This window comes from Typopeltis vanoorti, chromosome 2 (assembly GCF_054136105.1).
Source record: "Typopeltis vanoorti isolate ZY-2024b chromosome 2, IOZ_Tvanoo_1.0, whole genome shotgun sequence".
Taxonomy (NCBI): Eukaryota; Metazoa; Arthropoda; class Arachnida; order Uropygi; family Thelyphonidae; genus Typopeltis; species Typopeltis vanoorti.
Window position 1 is genome coordinate 109,705,508 of NC_143550.1, and position 17,675 is coordinate 109,723,182.

Genomic DNA, 17,675 nt, shown 5'->3' on the forward strand with positions numbered 1-17,675 from the left:
TGGCTGGTTTGTTGGAATTAGAAATTTGTCGCATGATCGACGGGAATATAATTATTCCTTTTCCAAGGTCAAAAATCGATTCGAAAGGATTATATATGGCAATTTATTAATGCAAAATCAAATGCATTTTAAATGACATTTAGAAAAGCAAAATATACAAAGTCCCACTTACTTCTCCAAACGCTTTATTAAGTCATTCCATCTTTAAAAAAAAAAATAAATATCAGCGTGACATTTCAGATTTAATATCTTGAGTTATTTCAAGGGATGCATCTAATGAAGCCAAACATTGTATTATGTGAAGCTGTCAAAAGATAATCACCGTTTTTTGGCAGCAATAGTTTTGCTGAATAGTGCTCGTTTCAATTTCTCGTTTTACTTTTCCACTCATTCACACATTTTGTTTAAACACACAATCATTATTCTACACTAACATTCTTCTCTTGCAGGATATGACACCCTTCATCAAAATAATCTGATGATTATGTTGTTAGGTAACGTTGAAACTTAAATACGGAAGCTGCTATGTATACCTTGGATTGTGTGAGACACAATATGCATCAGCAAAGTGGGAAGACATGATGTATCACACACACACACACACACACACACACACACACACACACACACACACACACACACACACACACACACACACACACACACACACACACACACACACACACACACACACACACACACACACACACACGATAAATTAGCAACGACTATGTTCATTTTATGGCAAAAATCCCCCTACTTCAATTCTGTTGTACTACTTAAAATCTATTTTAAACATCTATTCAAATCAGGTAAATATAAGCGGTAAAAAATAAGAATACTGTGCCACAGTAATTACCACCTATCTTACTCGTTGTCTATCATGATACCTACTTGGGAAACGCATGGTTGAATTTGTAGAGTTTCGATTGGATTGGTGGGAGAAAAGGCGTTTAAGAAAAATATAAAGTAAATGATTTATTTTTAGCAGTTTCCGTTAATTGGTAGCATTATGCGTTTAATGATATCCTTCTGTAAGAGATTCAGTTCAATAACATATAATAAGATTTACATTAGCAACAGGACACAACAGTTTAGAATCAAAAAATATTTAATGAAAAATGTGAAGATTTGAATATTCATTAGAAAATGGGGTGTCATTTCCATGACCTACTTTGGTGTATAAAAGGAATTTTGAAGAAAATAAAAAAAAAAGTTTATAAAAAAAGTAACTGAACCTTTTTTGGGACAAAGTTGTAAAAGAAATGGGAGAATAATAAAAGTTCCGTCAACAACGGACATCAGACAGAACTAAATGTAGAAAATGCAGCATAACAGATCGCAAGCGTCATGCGTTGATCTAAAAATGAATAAATAAAAAACAGAAAATAAATTAAACTTTAAAATTCAAGAATCCAACTAAGTAACTTTATGCTGATACTTGCTATAAGAGACAGCGTAAAGATCAGCTTTAAAAGTCTGTTCCCGAACAGGCTTTTAGGGATCTTTTTGAGAGCATTAGAATTTTTGATTTTTAGAAGACTGCCTTAAAATTTAAAATAATTAGAATTGAGAGTTATTGTTGAACCTTGTTAAGCATCAAGTGGCTTCTACATTACAGAATTTATCACGTGATAGTTTCACTTTTGCTAAGGAAAGATTGAAATAAATGTCAGAAAATAAACATGAAATTTTATCCAAATGAAAGAGACGTGCTTAAATATTTGCAAGGCATTTTAAATGCTTCACTTTAATTGAAAACGAGGATCAATACCATTAATAATCAAATATAAAATACTTCACTGGAGTATAAAACGAAGTTCTTCCTCAAAGAAGTGAACCACTCGTCGCCTTCGTTTTGAAATGCGAGATTAGTGACTCAAAATTGTTTATCCTTAACTTTATTATTATTATTATGTTAACATAATACAAATTAAGATATTGAAGGTCTGGAAAAAAATAATTTATTGTTAAAAGAACAATGAAATGTTTTTCCCCCAATATCAAACAACTTGGTTTTCCTCCATGATTTGTTTTTCCTTGCCTTTCTTTATATGAAAACTCCTTTCCTGTCCCTGAAAATTTTATTTTGGCTGCCAGTTGAAGGCCAGCATTAATTCAGTACTGTTGACGATCTAACTGCAATTTGACCTCCATCCATGGTCAACGACTAAACTGCATGACCTCGTAAGGCAAGTTCACGAACGCCGATGTGGGAAACGAAACCGAAACTCCAGGAAGGGGTTCCATTTAGATAAGATCTCAGTATTGCAAAACACATTGGTGTCGGTGTCATGAAATACAGACATCGCTACTCCGTTCAGATAATAAAACAAGCAACCATTAGTACGAAAAAGACATTCACTAGTTCGTTAACCTTTTGGTGACTTCATGGTTGAAGGCATCTCCGTAAATGTGAAAGGGTGCATAGAATTGTTTTAGTTAGATTCATTTATAAGAAAAGTCCGGTCATGAACCTTTATCTCCTATGTACACTGTTTCAATAAAAGTATCAGGAAACCCAATATATGCATGTTGTATGCAGAAGAGCATACAACATGCATATATTTTGTAACAATGTCAGCATGTGCTTCATAAAATTAAAAACCTTTTAAATCATCCCTTGGTCTTATCAATGTTCATTATTTAATCAAAATTCTTATGATCAATTCTCCATTGCTTATCATTACGATATTTCATTTGTCAAGAATGAATCAAGTCCTTCAACAGATTTTGTGCTGAAAACTATCCAACCAATATATCACAGATGGATTTGGTTCATTGATATATTAGATAGGTGCGGACCTATCCAATATATGATACTACGAAATTTTTTTCGTTGTCCGGAACAAAATTTGAAATCAATATCCGTATTCTAAGCTGTATTCCTAACATTACTGAAATGTTTCTTTTACACCACTTGCGAATAGGAATTGTCAAGGACGATTACTTTTGTTGGAAAAGATTGTTTGTAATTATAGTCAAAGGAGCTAAGGCTATGAGGCTAGTTTGTTATGTTTAACTGCGTGTTTTGTTCCGATGGGTTTTGTTTGTTTTCTGGGAAAAGAAGCTCAAATATGAAGGGAACAAAAATCTATCCACCTCTGTATGAAACCAGCAAACTTAGGTTCAGTTGAGAAAACCTTCATAAAGGTTCCTTAGACAGGATTCGAACGCAGGTCTTTCCTGCGTAAAAGATAATAATTCCGGGATAGAATTATTGTTTATAATCAGTGGCATAACGTTAGCTCAATAATTTCTTATTAAAATCTAACGTTTCATATGCATAAAGAAACCATCTGTTGCTGAAACGAATTTAGTATGGACGTAATTTAGGATCTCTATTAAAATTTGTTGATTGTATCTTTTAATTATGTCTCAGTTCATTTCCATACTTGTTTCTCATGTTGCCTTTATCCTTCGTACTCAATAAGACTTTTGTTTTAAATGGTGGAGATCAAGTTTTTTTTTTTTTTATTGATGCTGAGTGGAGAATCCTGGTTCCTCAAATGCCATATAAATTTAAAGTTTTATTTATTTTATTTTTGCAATTGTTTTTAAATTTTACAACATATGTTAAATACATCTTTTTTTTTAGAATAATTGTTTGAAAACAACAAAAGATATCGTCATACGGTGATTTTTCTAAATTCTGTTCTTTGTCAATTGAAAAAATCGACCAAGATAGAAAAATTAAAAAAGAAACAAGAATAAAAAAATAACTTCAACTCTCTACAGCGAACAGTTTTCATGATTCAGGACCAACATGCAAATTTAATTTGAATCACATTCAATGTTTAAGAGACCAAACAGAACTTGCGGCCATATCTCTGGTCAAATGTGGGATGCGTGCTGCAAAATTTGCTGAGGTGCAAATGAAATAATTTGCAAAGTTAATTGTTGTTTTCATTTTTTAAATCCAATGTAACATATCTAAACCAATTTATTTGCTATGAAAAAGTATTTATTGCAATCAATCTAAGCCTTTTCAACTTAAATTCAAAGTTTTTTGTACGAATTTTCTCTTTGATGATAATACATGAAGTATTTCTCTCTTCTTTCTTTCTTTCTTGTTTCGAATTGTTAATGCTAATTATCTTCTTCTTTTTTTTCTATTTAACGATTTATATAACTCTACATACAGCGGTACAGTATGATATACATGTATTTATTGATAACGATCTATAATGATAATGACACTATGTTATTTAATCTGAGAGTACAAGAACTATCCAAGGGGATAAAATTTTTATCCAAACGTACTTTATGATAAATTTTTTCATAACTATACTTTCTCGCGATACTCCGGAGCAAATTGGAATAGCGCGCTAACCAACAAATATGGATTTTTATATATGAATGAATGAAAAGTAGTGGTAAGTAAAACCTGTCTTGATACACCACGCACAATGTAAAATAGCATTGAATTTCCTTATCTTTGGAAGAAGATGGATCATTAGCAGACTTTGCAATTCGTCCTCCACACCGAGAAAAACTTGCTTTGGAGGTCCCATCATCTTCAGTAATCACAGATCAAAGTCAACGGACAAATGTCCACTTGCAGGGCAGATGATCTGCATTTTCACACTTTAACCATACAAAAAGATCTTTCGCAATCTTTCCCTATGGCAATAAGCATTGTTATGCAGTGCTTATTGCCAAGGGCTTGAACACCCGAAATCTAAGATCCCTCAATTGAGTCGAACCCTCTGGGACGACATGGTAGAAAAGGACAACATGGAAATCGTGAGGTGTAATCGGCATTATTGAAAAAAAAAAAAAAATTATGGACGTTGATACCACGGATGGATCATATGCTTTCTAAAAACATCGGCAACAATCTTTGCACTACACTAAGGAGAGGTGCGATTTCAGTTTCAATCCTTTGTTCCAAATTCAGGTGTATATATTAGAGCTCTGTGTTCTGAGACGTTGACTTTGCCTGACTTTCTTAAAAGAACTGGGAGATGGACTGAATCCTTGACTCTTTATCCCATCATCTGAATGAAGAAACTCTGTGTGGATGGGGTGTTATTGAGCTAAAAGCTCTAGTCATGGCTGTAATAACGGCAATAGCCGAGCCTCAGTTAAAACTTCATTGGCTGCAGCATTGCCTCAAGAAAGGTTGAAACCGGTCTGGGTAGTGACCTCTCCTCATAATGTAAGGCAATATTACATCTCTTAGGAGCTGTGTTTTACATTATGAGAAAAGATAGTGAGAGAGCTTGCTCCACCTTTGCTTCGAGTTGCCTTGGTGTTGTACTACCAGGTGTTCACTTAGGCTTGGATTCGCCGATAGTTCTTCGGCATGAGACTCTTAGATCGTAGTTTTCGATCTCAGAGTTTCGCATACTGCCTGTAAAATAAGAAGGGATTTTATCCCCTTAATTTAAGCGTAATTTCGTTGATTGTATTTTTTACACTCATTTTTTACTATATATTTCGTTGAATTTTTCCTTGTTCTTAGAGAATTACTGTTTAAAAAAAAAAAGGCATTTTTGGATACTTAAAAGATGCTTTGCAGTGTGATACAAGGAAACTTCAGATTAGGTCACTTAACTGGGTCAGTAGAATATGAATGAAAACACGGAAGCAATGAAGGTCCCCCCCCCCCCGATCTCATTCCTTTCCGGACAGGAACTGAGCAATGGCAAGATCGATAGAAAGGGAAACGTGGAATAAAGCAGAGAGAGAGAGAGAGAGAGAGAGAGAGAGAGAGAGAGAGAGAGCATACAGTGTGAACGAGGAACATAGAAATTTGAAAGTGGCAGTGATGACAAGCTGATTCCACACTTAAAACACCTCAAAAAGTAATGCTGATTGGACTTGACGATTCGATGAATGAATAAGAGATATGAAAAAATAATAATAAAAATTTTTTTATGACTACAAAGAAAAATAAGAAAATGTCAAGTTAATTTGCAGGAATTTAAGAAAATAGAAATATACTGTACAGCATAGTAATTTTATATAAATAATTTAATAAAGTATTATTAATAAAAAATATTCCAATTCTTAATACGTTAATTATAAATATTCTTCTTCAGACTGTGGATTTATGCGTTACGACCCTCCTAGATTACCTGTTATGAAACCGAATAACTTACTCTCGCTTGAAAATCCCCTATCTAGACAGTGAACAGAATGTATAAAAAACATTTTCAAGTCAAGATGAGTTAGCCGTTGTCATTTGTAAGTTTTCAATTCCAAAAACAGAAGCTTCACCGAAGAACACATTCAATAAACAGGCATAACATACTGTCCTCAGAGCATCAGTTTTCTTTTGTCGTAATTCCACGCCATCCAATCTTTCGCATTCTAACCCGATGTCTACAACCAAACTTCGCTTCGATTGGCAAAAGATTTGGGAAAATTTGGAATTAGCAGAAAATGAAAGAGAACTCACGTTGAGATTTTTAGGAGTTTGGTGAACCACCCGAAATTTTGTAGAAGAAATTGAGTGCCATTTATAATAGGAAGAACAGAAAGAGATTGTAATCTCTCAAACAAAGAAGAAGAAAATGATATCAGAAAGGTTGCCTTAGGAAACAGAAAGCAGAAAGAAAAAAAAAAAGCTCGTTTTGAATCGGGAACAGTTTCATGTTGCAAACGTTTATATAAACAACGTCATATACATGCACTTAAGCAAAGAGCAAATACAAAAAGTTCAGTTAAATTGTATTATTTGATGTAGAAAGCGAAGAGTTCAACAAAATAAAATAATAAGATACTACATTTTTCTGATTAGGGAATAGATAATAAATTACAGATTACTAAAGCAACCAAATTACAGGCTAAGGAGTATTGGAAGGGACTAAAGATTTCATTTACTGAAACAATACAACTAGACGTTAGGGGGAAATGTTAGAAAATCTGGACTATACAAACAAATAACAAAAACAAAGGAGAAAAAAGAACGAGAAGGATTAAATATTTTCTTCCGTTGTTTAGTCAATGATAGAACTGTAAGATCCTTAATTGGAAAGAAAAGAAAAGATTTGCTGTCAGAAGATGCCATTAAAATAACAAGAAATAATTAACAAAAAATATGAAAAGAATATGTAGAGGAATCTTGTAAGAAAGATATCGACATTGTAGGAAAACTTCCAAGGCAAACGTTCCTTGATGAATCGAAGAAAATAAAATTTGATTGATATAAAGAAAGCAACATTTGCCAAAATAATTGCTTGTGATCGATTCTTTTGAATTGGGCCCGTGAAGCAGCTTAAGGTATGAGGCCGGTGTACTATATCTGTTAACTGTTTTCTTCTGGCCAATTTGTCTGTTTGCGTATCAGAAACACGGGTTTCCGGAGGGAAAATCATGCCAATTCGGTATGAGATTGGCTAACTCACATTCAGCTGAAAAGCGTTTTTAGAGTTCATTCGCAACATAGATTCGAGCGCAGCTTTTTCCATCCATAGGGTTTAGTCAAAAAAGAGAAAGTAACCGGAATTGTTGTCTGTGAAATTACTAATAGCAGAAGTGAACAAGGCAGTAAGAAAAACATACTGATCTAGAGAGTAGAAAATATCAGGGCTTTTAGGACTAATATTTTGTAGAAAAAGTCAAATTTCTAAAAAAATAATAAAAAAATTAAAAAAAACTCACATCTAAGAGAATGTCTGATTGCACAACTACCCAGACCGGTTATTAAGGTCTAGTCAGTGGGAGCCAGACCAAAAAATGCCAAGGTTGAAGTAATGTAAAGCTTATAAATTTTACCTAAAATTTAATAAAATTTTTTAAAATTTCTTATTTAATAAAATATCAGGATGAGATTTTTATTTAATAAGGTCGTTTATTCAATAAAGGTCGAAACCGGTCTGGGTAGTGGCCCTTGCTTTTAATGCATAGCATCATACATCTCCGTAAGGGGATGTGCTTTGCATTAGGGGGAAATAGTAAGGAAAGTGATCGGATCTTACTCCACCTTTACCACGAGTTGCCTCAGACTTGAATTACGTTCAGGCGCAAACTTGACTTACTTGTCTATTTGCTTACTTGGGAAAAAATGATTAAAACCTAGCTTATAAAATTGCTTGGTATCTTTAACATAGTATACCCAAGTTCAAAAACCTTTTACATATATATATATATATATATATATTTATGTATTCAAGATACCAAGTAATTTTATATAAACTTGGTTTTTAATCCTATTTCCCGAGTAAGCAAACAGACAAGTAAGTCAAGTTTGCGACTGGCGCTTGGTAGTGCCAGTCGAGGCACCTCGTGGTAAAGGTGGGTAAAGTCAAAGCAACTTGGGGGAACTTGTTTAGGTAAAATTCATAATGAGCTCTGGATTACTTCAACCTTAGCATTTTCAGGTCTGGCTCCCACTGACGAGACCTCAATAAAGGTCGAAACCGGTATGGGTAGTGACCATTGCCTTTAATGTTTAGCATCATACATCTCCGCAAGGGGATGTGCTTTACATTAAGGGAAAAATACTAAGGAAAGTGATCAGAGCTTTATTCACCTTTACCACGAGTTGCCTCGACTGGCATATGTTATTACTTTATAACTTCCAGTAACAAAGAACGCACAGAAAAGTACTGCTATACATTGGTCATATTGTGAGACATGAATGCCTGAACTCAAAAAGCTTTTTTACAGAAAATAACTGGGGGGGGGGGGGAAGGAAGAGACAACAGAACACGTGGTTCTAAAATATAAAAGAGTGGCAATGTACGAACTATGTACAGCGCAAAAGAATATAGAGATCCACAATGCTAATCTCCTTTAAATGATGTTGATTGTTCAGTAAATGCTAATAGTTCATGATAATATTGATTTTTATAAGTCGGTAATTGTGGTATTTGATAAATATTTCATCATTGGAAAGTCACTTCCAGAAAACAGGCAGAGAGGGAATGAAAGCCCAATGAGAACGGAACTTTTTCGGTGCGTTAGCAGTTAAACTGTGAAATGGATGCTGTAAATTTTTGAGACTTAGCCGAAATAGAGGAAACGATGAATGCGTGTCAGTTCTATGGATTAGTGCCTGCCCTTTTATCTGTATAAAAGGCCTGGTGTAGAAATAGACATGGTGTGAGAATGTGACTAGAATTAACTCTCTTTCTCTTTGTGTGTGTGTGTGTGTGTGTGTGTGTGTGTGTGTGTGTGTGTGTGTGTGGTGAGAGAGAGAGAGAGAGAGAGAGAGAATCGTCTCTTAGGTGAACCATCCACTTTTGGATGGCATCGAGTATTTTTAGAGAAGTTTTTCGTATGTCACAAATGTGAGAACAACATTATTCTAAACCCTGTTCTTATATCCAACTAATAATTTTTTTTTTTCTTATATCCAAGTAATAACTCTTTCAAGAATTGTCATTGGAACGATTGACTACTCTACTCTACTTATGTTCATGTCACTAACAAAGAATTTTATTTGTAATATTTGAACTTAAAGCATTTATGAATATAATAAATAATAAAGGCGGTAACATACACATACCGGTCACAGAATTAGAAACCTTTATGCAGATATACGTAAACGTTACTTACGCAACGTGTATGCAAAATACTTGACCCTGTGCGTCATCACATAGGCAAACATTTAAAAACGCTGCTGGTTAGTAATTGCCAATAGTGTTGATCACAATGAGAAAAACAAAGCATCTTTCGGAGCAAGTTAAAAAGTGCTTATTGTGGGTGCATGTCCGGCTGGAGCTACTATTTGAAAATAAAAGCAGATCTGACTGGTTTCTCAAAAGGTAAGATATCCCGAGTATTTGTTTAATCAGTGGCAAAATAACCCGCGTTGCTTGTCTAAGAGGCGTAACTGTGGTCCTAAGACAGTCTTCCAGGAACGAGATCGCCGTCGTCTGAGAAGGCTTGTACGGACAAACAGAACTTCCTGTGTGCAACTGTTGAACCGAAGCATTTAATGAAGGCTGTTCCCGACGCATATCTCACCGAACTATGCGCAGAGAATTGAAGAGGATCGGTATCGGCAGTCGCATGCCTGTACGGAAACCACTGCTTTCTGCGAAGTTACTAATTCAGTGGCCGGTATGTGTAGAACCCTAATGCTATCCACCAGATTTTTGAAGATTCTTCTCAAAACGCGTGTCGTTTGTTCCTGAACAAATTTCGTACTGATAACACCACATAATCCCCAGATTCCTCCTGTGACAGGTTTTATTCAGCAGAACAATTTAGTTCTTATTTGAGGTGCTGTTGATCTATCTCCCCTGTTAAATTCATCATAAAAAAAGTAAGCTGATAATGCATTTTGCTTGACAACTGATGCTAATCAAGAATATCCTTGATATGAATGGCAATTAATTTTCCCGTTAGTTGGTCCGTAATACTTAATAAGGCTCACTTGGTATATAATGTTCTGCTTTATGGCAATGAATCCAACGGAACAATTGTAACAAATTTCCAATCAAGAGATTCCGTTTCCGATCTCAGCGATTGTTGATGATCAAGAAAATTCATTTCATATATAAATCTACTTGCCGTATAAAAAAAAGATATCTCATTCCTACCTCCATAAGCTTCTATTGTGTAAGATACAACACTTTTCTCTTATGATATTATGAGATAAATTTTGCATTTCAATAATTATTGCGAGCCTGTGTAGCTCAGTGGATGTGGTGTTTGCATACCACCGCGCTTGGCCGCACGAAGGAAGACTTCGTTTCGAGTCTAGTCGGCGACTAAAGGAAATTTTTCTAAGCCTTTTTTCGACCGGTTCCCGATTTAGTCGATCTCTGGCACGGGCAAGCAGGTTTTTCCTCCCGGAAACTCGGGTTTTTCGTCCTGTAAACTCAAGAAAATCGACCGTAGAATCCACATTATTTCAGACATTAAATATATTGTGTTAGGGTTAGGGACCACGACATGGCGGCACATTTGAGCCGTCTCTCTTCACTGCGTACCGCTTAATTAGTGATAGCTTTGGGCCATCTGTCTCTGATTGGGAACCAGTGGAGATTGAACTGCCCACTCAGTTTCCAAAAGTTAGATAGGGCTAAATGGCCTCGCCTACTCCCGTATACGGGAATAAAAAGGCGTTAGCTGATTTTTTTTTTTTTTGATTTATTGCTTCCTTTAAGTGACCAGTCATATATACTTGGAAAATATTCTTTCAATCACAACTGGATCATGCAAAATTATTTCAGTTTCTCTGGATCAATGTTCTTCTTTCGTTTCTCTTATTCGTACTTGTTTTTACAACGTTTTTCGAACATTCCATTCCTAGTTAAGCAGTAATTCAAATTGTCCTTCGCACTCTTGTAACGAACAATTCAGTCAATGCTGATTATTTTTTATATCTATCCTAATTAATATCTAATTCCTTAATTCATTAATATCTTTTCTTTATGGTTTATTTATTTCAGAACTTGTTTATTCATCCAGATGACTCCAGGTTTATTACGAAAGTTACTTGTAGAGGTAGACTGCTTATTTTGAAAGGTGTCTTCTCTCGGTGTTATCGACTTTGCATTACAGTTATTTCAATTAAATAATATCTTCCACGTAATACTTCTTAATTCTCTTCTTATATCCTCAAAGTTTCCTCCTTTTTTAATTCCCCTCCCCTCTCTGATGTTTTCTGATTATTTTTTCTCCTCTTAGTCTTAATTTCCCTTCCAAAGTCAAATGATCACTATCACAGTAGGATTCCGGGTATTTAATACAGTCCATCCCTAATTACTCTGATGTTATGAAATCGAAGAACCTTTTCCCCTGTAGTAGAAACAGGCATATGTAAAATCAAATAACCATCATGAAGTTGCTCCAAAAATTAACAACCCACGGTAACATTAGCTCTTTCATTCTCCAGGTCAGGACCTTTAATGTACTCGTATCTATAAGTATATCAATATATCTTCGAAATCTTTAATTTCTCCCTGAAAAGCAATAAAATTCCCCTCCTCTTGTTTATATTCGGTCTCTTCTTCATCATTATAATTACCATTGTTCGCTTCTATATTAAGGCAAGGCTCGGAAATTTCCGTATTATTTGTGCAGTTAATAATTGAAACCATGTGAGCTTATTCACAATAAAAACTTCGTGCATTAGTATACAAAGAGATGGTATGATTATGATCTACTTCAAATATATATCACATCTGTATACATACATATATTTATTTATTTATATATATTAAATGTGCTTGGAAGTTTCCAAGTACATTTTAATGTCAAGGTCGAATTTATTATCTTGGAATGTGAACAATTCTCCTATTATTACTTGAAATATCTTCATCCAGTCAATTGTCATAACTCTCCTTTAGAATTAAGGCAAATGGCTGGCATTTCACTCGACAGTCAACTGAAAAGGCAACTAAATCACAATATTTAGCTGCCATTGCTTTGAATAGATTCAATTTCATAGATATTAATGCGAGGCTGTCAAATTTGAGCTTGTAGTAATGGAATTAACAGCTTTAACTTCTGTTTTAGCGTCAAAAAATCGTGTTATAATCATGACAAGCCTAGTTTTAAATCGTTCATTCCAACTAGTACAAACAGCTTAGAACTTCTATCATTTTTCGTACACATGGCTTTATTTAAATCATTTATTTAAGTTCCAGACAAATATACTGAGCAACTAATCCTCTCTTACCAAGAAAAGAAAAAAAAACAAGATTTTAATTTAAAATGACTTTTCTGAATGTATCAACTATAAGTTACCTACTCTCATAATATTATGATGTTGCCGAGTTTTTCTATACCCAAAATAACAGCGATAAAACCAAACTCGTGGCCTCGTTCAACTCAGTGCAAAGACAAAAGAATTCAGATTACAGACATATGTTATAGTCTGATATGTTATATGTCTTTAATATAGCTGTTTTTATTTTTTTTTTTTACAAAATTACAATATTACAATGACTAAATCAACTTAATCGCCATAATAAATTTCACAGAATATTCTTCTACTGTATAAAACAAATCTAAGACTTTCTTGTAAATATTTCTTCCACACCTGAAGAACACTTATGTAATTAGGACGAAATTAGTCGTGTTGCTAATAAACATTTGCAACACGACATTTGCATTAACATTGCAGCGCTTATAATCATATGAACGTTTCTATATAAGTAGTTACGGATTAAATAGATTAATGGCTTTACGTTTTTTTTTTTAATTTTCTTATTATTTTTATGACACCTGGAAAGGTCAGTGAACTTTGACATTTTGTAATGAAGAACTATAAAAACATGACCTCATTTGATAATGATCTCTTCTTAACCTATATTGATTAATTATTAAAGCGATTCCACTACAAAACAGTAATAATTCAGTTGATTATTTATTAGCAATAACACAAACTTGATGCCACAGCATCATCTCTAAAATTCAATGTAACCAGATGGATCAAAGTCAGCAAAGCCTTCTGCTTAATGACTTAATAATGATTCGACTTTTAATAATAATTTTATTAAAATCCCAAATGCAAAAGTTATTATTATTATTGTTGTTGTTGCATTCTTTTCTGAAGTCAAAGTGTCATAGAGGTGAGAGAGAGAGAGAGAGAGGGGGGGGGGGTAATAGAGATTTTGTGTATACGTTATCTGATCAAAAAATATCATATCCACACAGCACTTCGTAATAGTGTAGCAGCTATAAAAGGAAGTACACGCTCTTGCAATCTTCATAGACAAATATGAACAGTAAAATTGGCAGTACTGAAGAGCTCAGTAACTTTCGACGTGGCACTATCATAGGATTCTATCTTTGCAACAAATTACGTTCAGGAAATTTCTGCCCTGCTGCTGTCCCGATGAATTCTGAGTGATGTTCCTAAGTGCTGAAGTGTGGCGAAAAACTTGGCTGTCCTCTGTTGAAACATTGAGTTCCGAGTTCCGAAATGCCTCTACGAGCAACGGCAGCAGCATAACTGTTTCGGAGATGTGAAGAACATGAATTTCCATGGCCGCCTAAGCGCACGTAAATCTAACATCAGCCAAGGCAACCACTCTTCCCTCCCCAGTGGCAGGGGGTGGTGGAAGGTGTATAGCTAGCCACCTTTAGTTTCTGGAGCAGTGGAAACGTTCGCTAGAGTGATGAATTAAACTTCACCATCTGGCAGTCGGACGAACGAATCTAGATTTGGAAGATGCTGGGAGAACGTCACTTGCCAAAATGTGTTGTGGCAACTGTGAAGTTTGGTGTAGGAGACAACATGGTCCGGGGCTGTGTTTCATGATTCGGATTGGTCTCCCTTGTTCCATGACGGGGGGGAATCTTCACACTTCAGCCTGATTTATGTTTCACCGGACTTCCCTTTTTTGTGTTAACACGACAGTTTTCCGTCACACAAAAGCGAGATCTGTGCAAGAATGGTTTGATGAAATGGGTATTGTAGAAATTGACTGGCTTACACAAAATCATGATCTCAATCCCCCCTTGAATACCTCTGGGATGGATTGGAACGCCGACTGCAAGCGAGGCCTAATCTCCTGACATCAATAACCGACCTTATAATACTCCTCTAGAAGAATACGAGAGAATTACCTCAGCAGCATATCAAAATCTAATGGAAAGCTTTTTCATAAGATTGAAAACTATTATATAACAGCAAAGGGTACACAAACTCTATATGAATGTCTCTCATATTAATGTAAAAATTCGGATGAAAAGACGTGCAAACATTTTTCATCGCTATACTTAAAGAGGTTTCTAATATAATAAAATTTATTATATTACAAGCTATCAGAATAAGGTTGGTTAATACTTTTTTGAAGGGTGGTGGAAACAAGTGGAAGGATGCGAGTGAGAAATAATTTCGTTTGTGTGACTCACACCCACGCAACGTTATAAACCTATTGTACATTAATAGCGTTCGCGGAGCAAGGATTTTTTCCCTAAGGATATGTAGATGTTTTTACTCCTTTGTTATTCATCATACGGTGATCGGTTAGCGTTCCATGCTATGGATTGTGTGTGTGTGTGTGTGTGTGTGTGTGTGTGTGTGTGTGTGTGTGTGTGTGTGTGTGTGTGTGTGTGTGTGTGTGTGTGTGTGTGTGTGTGTGTGTGTGTGTGTGCGCGCGCGTGCGTGTGTGTGTGTTATTCATTTACAGTAATTTCCTATTCACGTTCGAATGATTCTGCTACAGTTCAATGAGATCTTATTTAAGGCTAACAGCTCAGATGTACGCCTGATCGCGTTCGAGCTCTTGGAGCTCCATCCTTAGTTTCACTGTATAATAAGTCACATTTATGGACCATCCTTGATGTCTCTTAGTTAGGAATAATTCCTATAATCATCCATGCTTATGAAAAATTAAACATCCTCCAATGTTCGGGCTCTTTGGAAGTATTTTGCTGTCCTGGTTGGCTGAGTGGCTAGTGCATCCATGCTCCAACCAACAAGTCGAGGACTTGAATCCCCCATGCCAGTAGACATGGATGTTTATGAATGTCTTTAAGTAGGAGATTGATTTTCTTTGCCTGTTATGAGAGCACTGCCTGCTTATTGGAGACCTGAAATGGCTTCAAACAGTTCCACGTTTGGCCTCCACAGCAGGGTTTCGGAACTATGTAAAAAACACAAAAATGTATAAAAAATAATAAAATTAGAAAAAACATAATCCTTAAGCCCAACTGTACGAATGTACTATAGATTTACAAAAAAAAAAAAAAAAAAAAACTGTAGTGCACTTTATAGCTGTGATCTCCGTATCCGAAAAAAATCTAAGTGGCTAGCGTAAAAAAATCTAATTTTGATACTTGAAAGCTTACGTTTTATATAATTCAGATTAAGTTCATCATAATGAAATAAAAACGAAACAAGAAAGCCCCTAATTCTTCCTCTTCAAGGTATCTTCGAAGATACCTTGCTATAGAAGATACCTTGAGGAGAGAGATATTCTGTATATTCAGTTAATAAATAAGAAATATGAGTTTTTTTTTTTTTTGAATAAAAATATAAATTAAAATTTTGAAATAAATGCTATGATTGACAAAAACAGAAACAAAATATAAAATGTTTTAAAAATTATAAATATTTTTCCTCGTTTCCTCCACACAAACGTTTTAATCCCTTTTTTCCTCTCCCCACCAAAAAGATGATTGGTTTGCACAAACTTGTGCTGAAACTTCGCGATATTCTAAAAAAAAATAATAATAAATAAAACTACATTTTAAAGTTCTTTATTTCTCATATAAATTTTAGTTTTTTTTTCTTATATTGTTTTAAATTATTCAATTTAAATTAATTTTATTTTAGAAAAATTTAAAACACCTTTTTTATTTTTATGTCATATTAATATATATTTATATATATAATTTCGCCAGAAGATTGCTTACGAGTGGTATTGAGTAATCATTTCTCGTACAAGTTTGATAAAAATAGACCAACGGCGAAGTGTTCGTGGTGATGAATCTTACGGTTGGATTTAGTAATACTCTGTGAGTACATTGTAATCAGGTGTCGGTTTCGATTCAAGTCAAGATTAAAATTGGGTATGTTGATAGGTTTCAGTTAAGAAAACAGTGGTATTCATTCGATTTCTTCCATTTCAAATGCATAGTAAGCAACCTTACACACACACACAATATATATATATATATATATATAGAGAGAGAGAGAGAGAGAGGAGGTATACAATACAAATTATGTACGAAGATAATACATATCTAAAAATGAAATGGGTCAACTTTAACTTTGTTTGGCAGTCTAATTCAACTGAACCATTTATTCAATTTCTTTTTTATACTGGTGTTCGGTGAGATTTTGGATGATTCAGAATCGATGGATTACCAAAGTTATGGAGCATTCATCGAATTAATGGATTATCAAGTAATTCATCAATTCGCTGAATTATTTGATAATCCATTCTTATGTTTTAAAAAATATCAAAAAATCTCGAATTATTACAGATTTTGAAGGAGAAAACTACTCTACTCTACTCTACTCGAGAGCAGACTACTCTACTCGTCTTATATATATAAGATATATATCGTAACAAATATATATATACATATATATGTTAAGATATATATCGTAACAAAATGAAAAGTTGTCTAATTAGTTTAACCTTACGGATTTATAGACTTTTTTAAGTTCCCGTAGCAGTCGAGATAAATCAGGACTTTCACAGAATTTTCTGTTAGAAAGTTCTCAAGCTAAGATAAACCAAAATACCTTATCTGCATATCTCAAGTCTGAAATAATTATTTTGAGAATAATCCCAAAACCAATAATCAATAAAAAATAAAAAGAACCGAATTCTTCTTTTGGTTCACTTGAAGAACAGGTCTCCATGTAAGACTCGTTCATCTTCAGTTGAAGATGACTAGCTTCTATACAGAGGAGGGTTCCAACCCTCCACTTTCATCCCCAAAACAGACCAAACAGTACACTCTTTGACAGAACTATAACATATTATGTAGATATGATTAACTGCCCTTTCATGATTATTAATGAAACTTATATAATAACAAATCTCTTGGCCATGAAAACCCATTGAGCCTTAAGGGGAAGGTAGGTAAATATGGAATCTTAAAAAAACAAACAAAAAAACTAATATTTGCATTAACGTTGTCGCTAATGTATTGTATCTATTAATAACAAAAATATCAAAATAAAATAAAATAAATTCAAAAATTTTAGGACGTTTTCGCCACTCTTAAATGTGCCACAATTGTGCATAGTAAACTCTCCCTCAGGTTTGATATATCCATTTACATTCCTCAGAGCATTACAT

General features: G+C 34.4%; 1 protein-coding gene across 1 annotated transcript in view; it reads right to left on the bottom strand.

Moving 5' to 3' along the window:
- LOC150109326 (retinoid isomerohydrolase-like) overlaps window positions 1–17,675 on the bottom strand; it is a 60,113-nt gene that overhangs the window by 41,844 nt on the left and 594 nt on the right. The window lies entirely within an intron of this gene.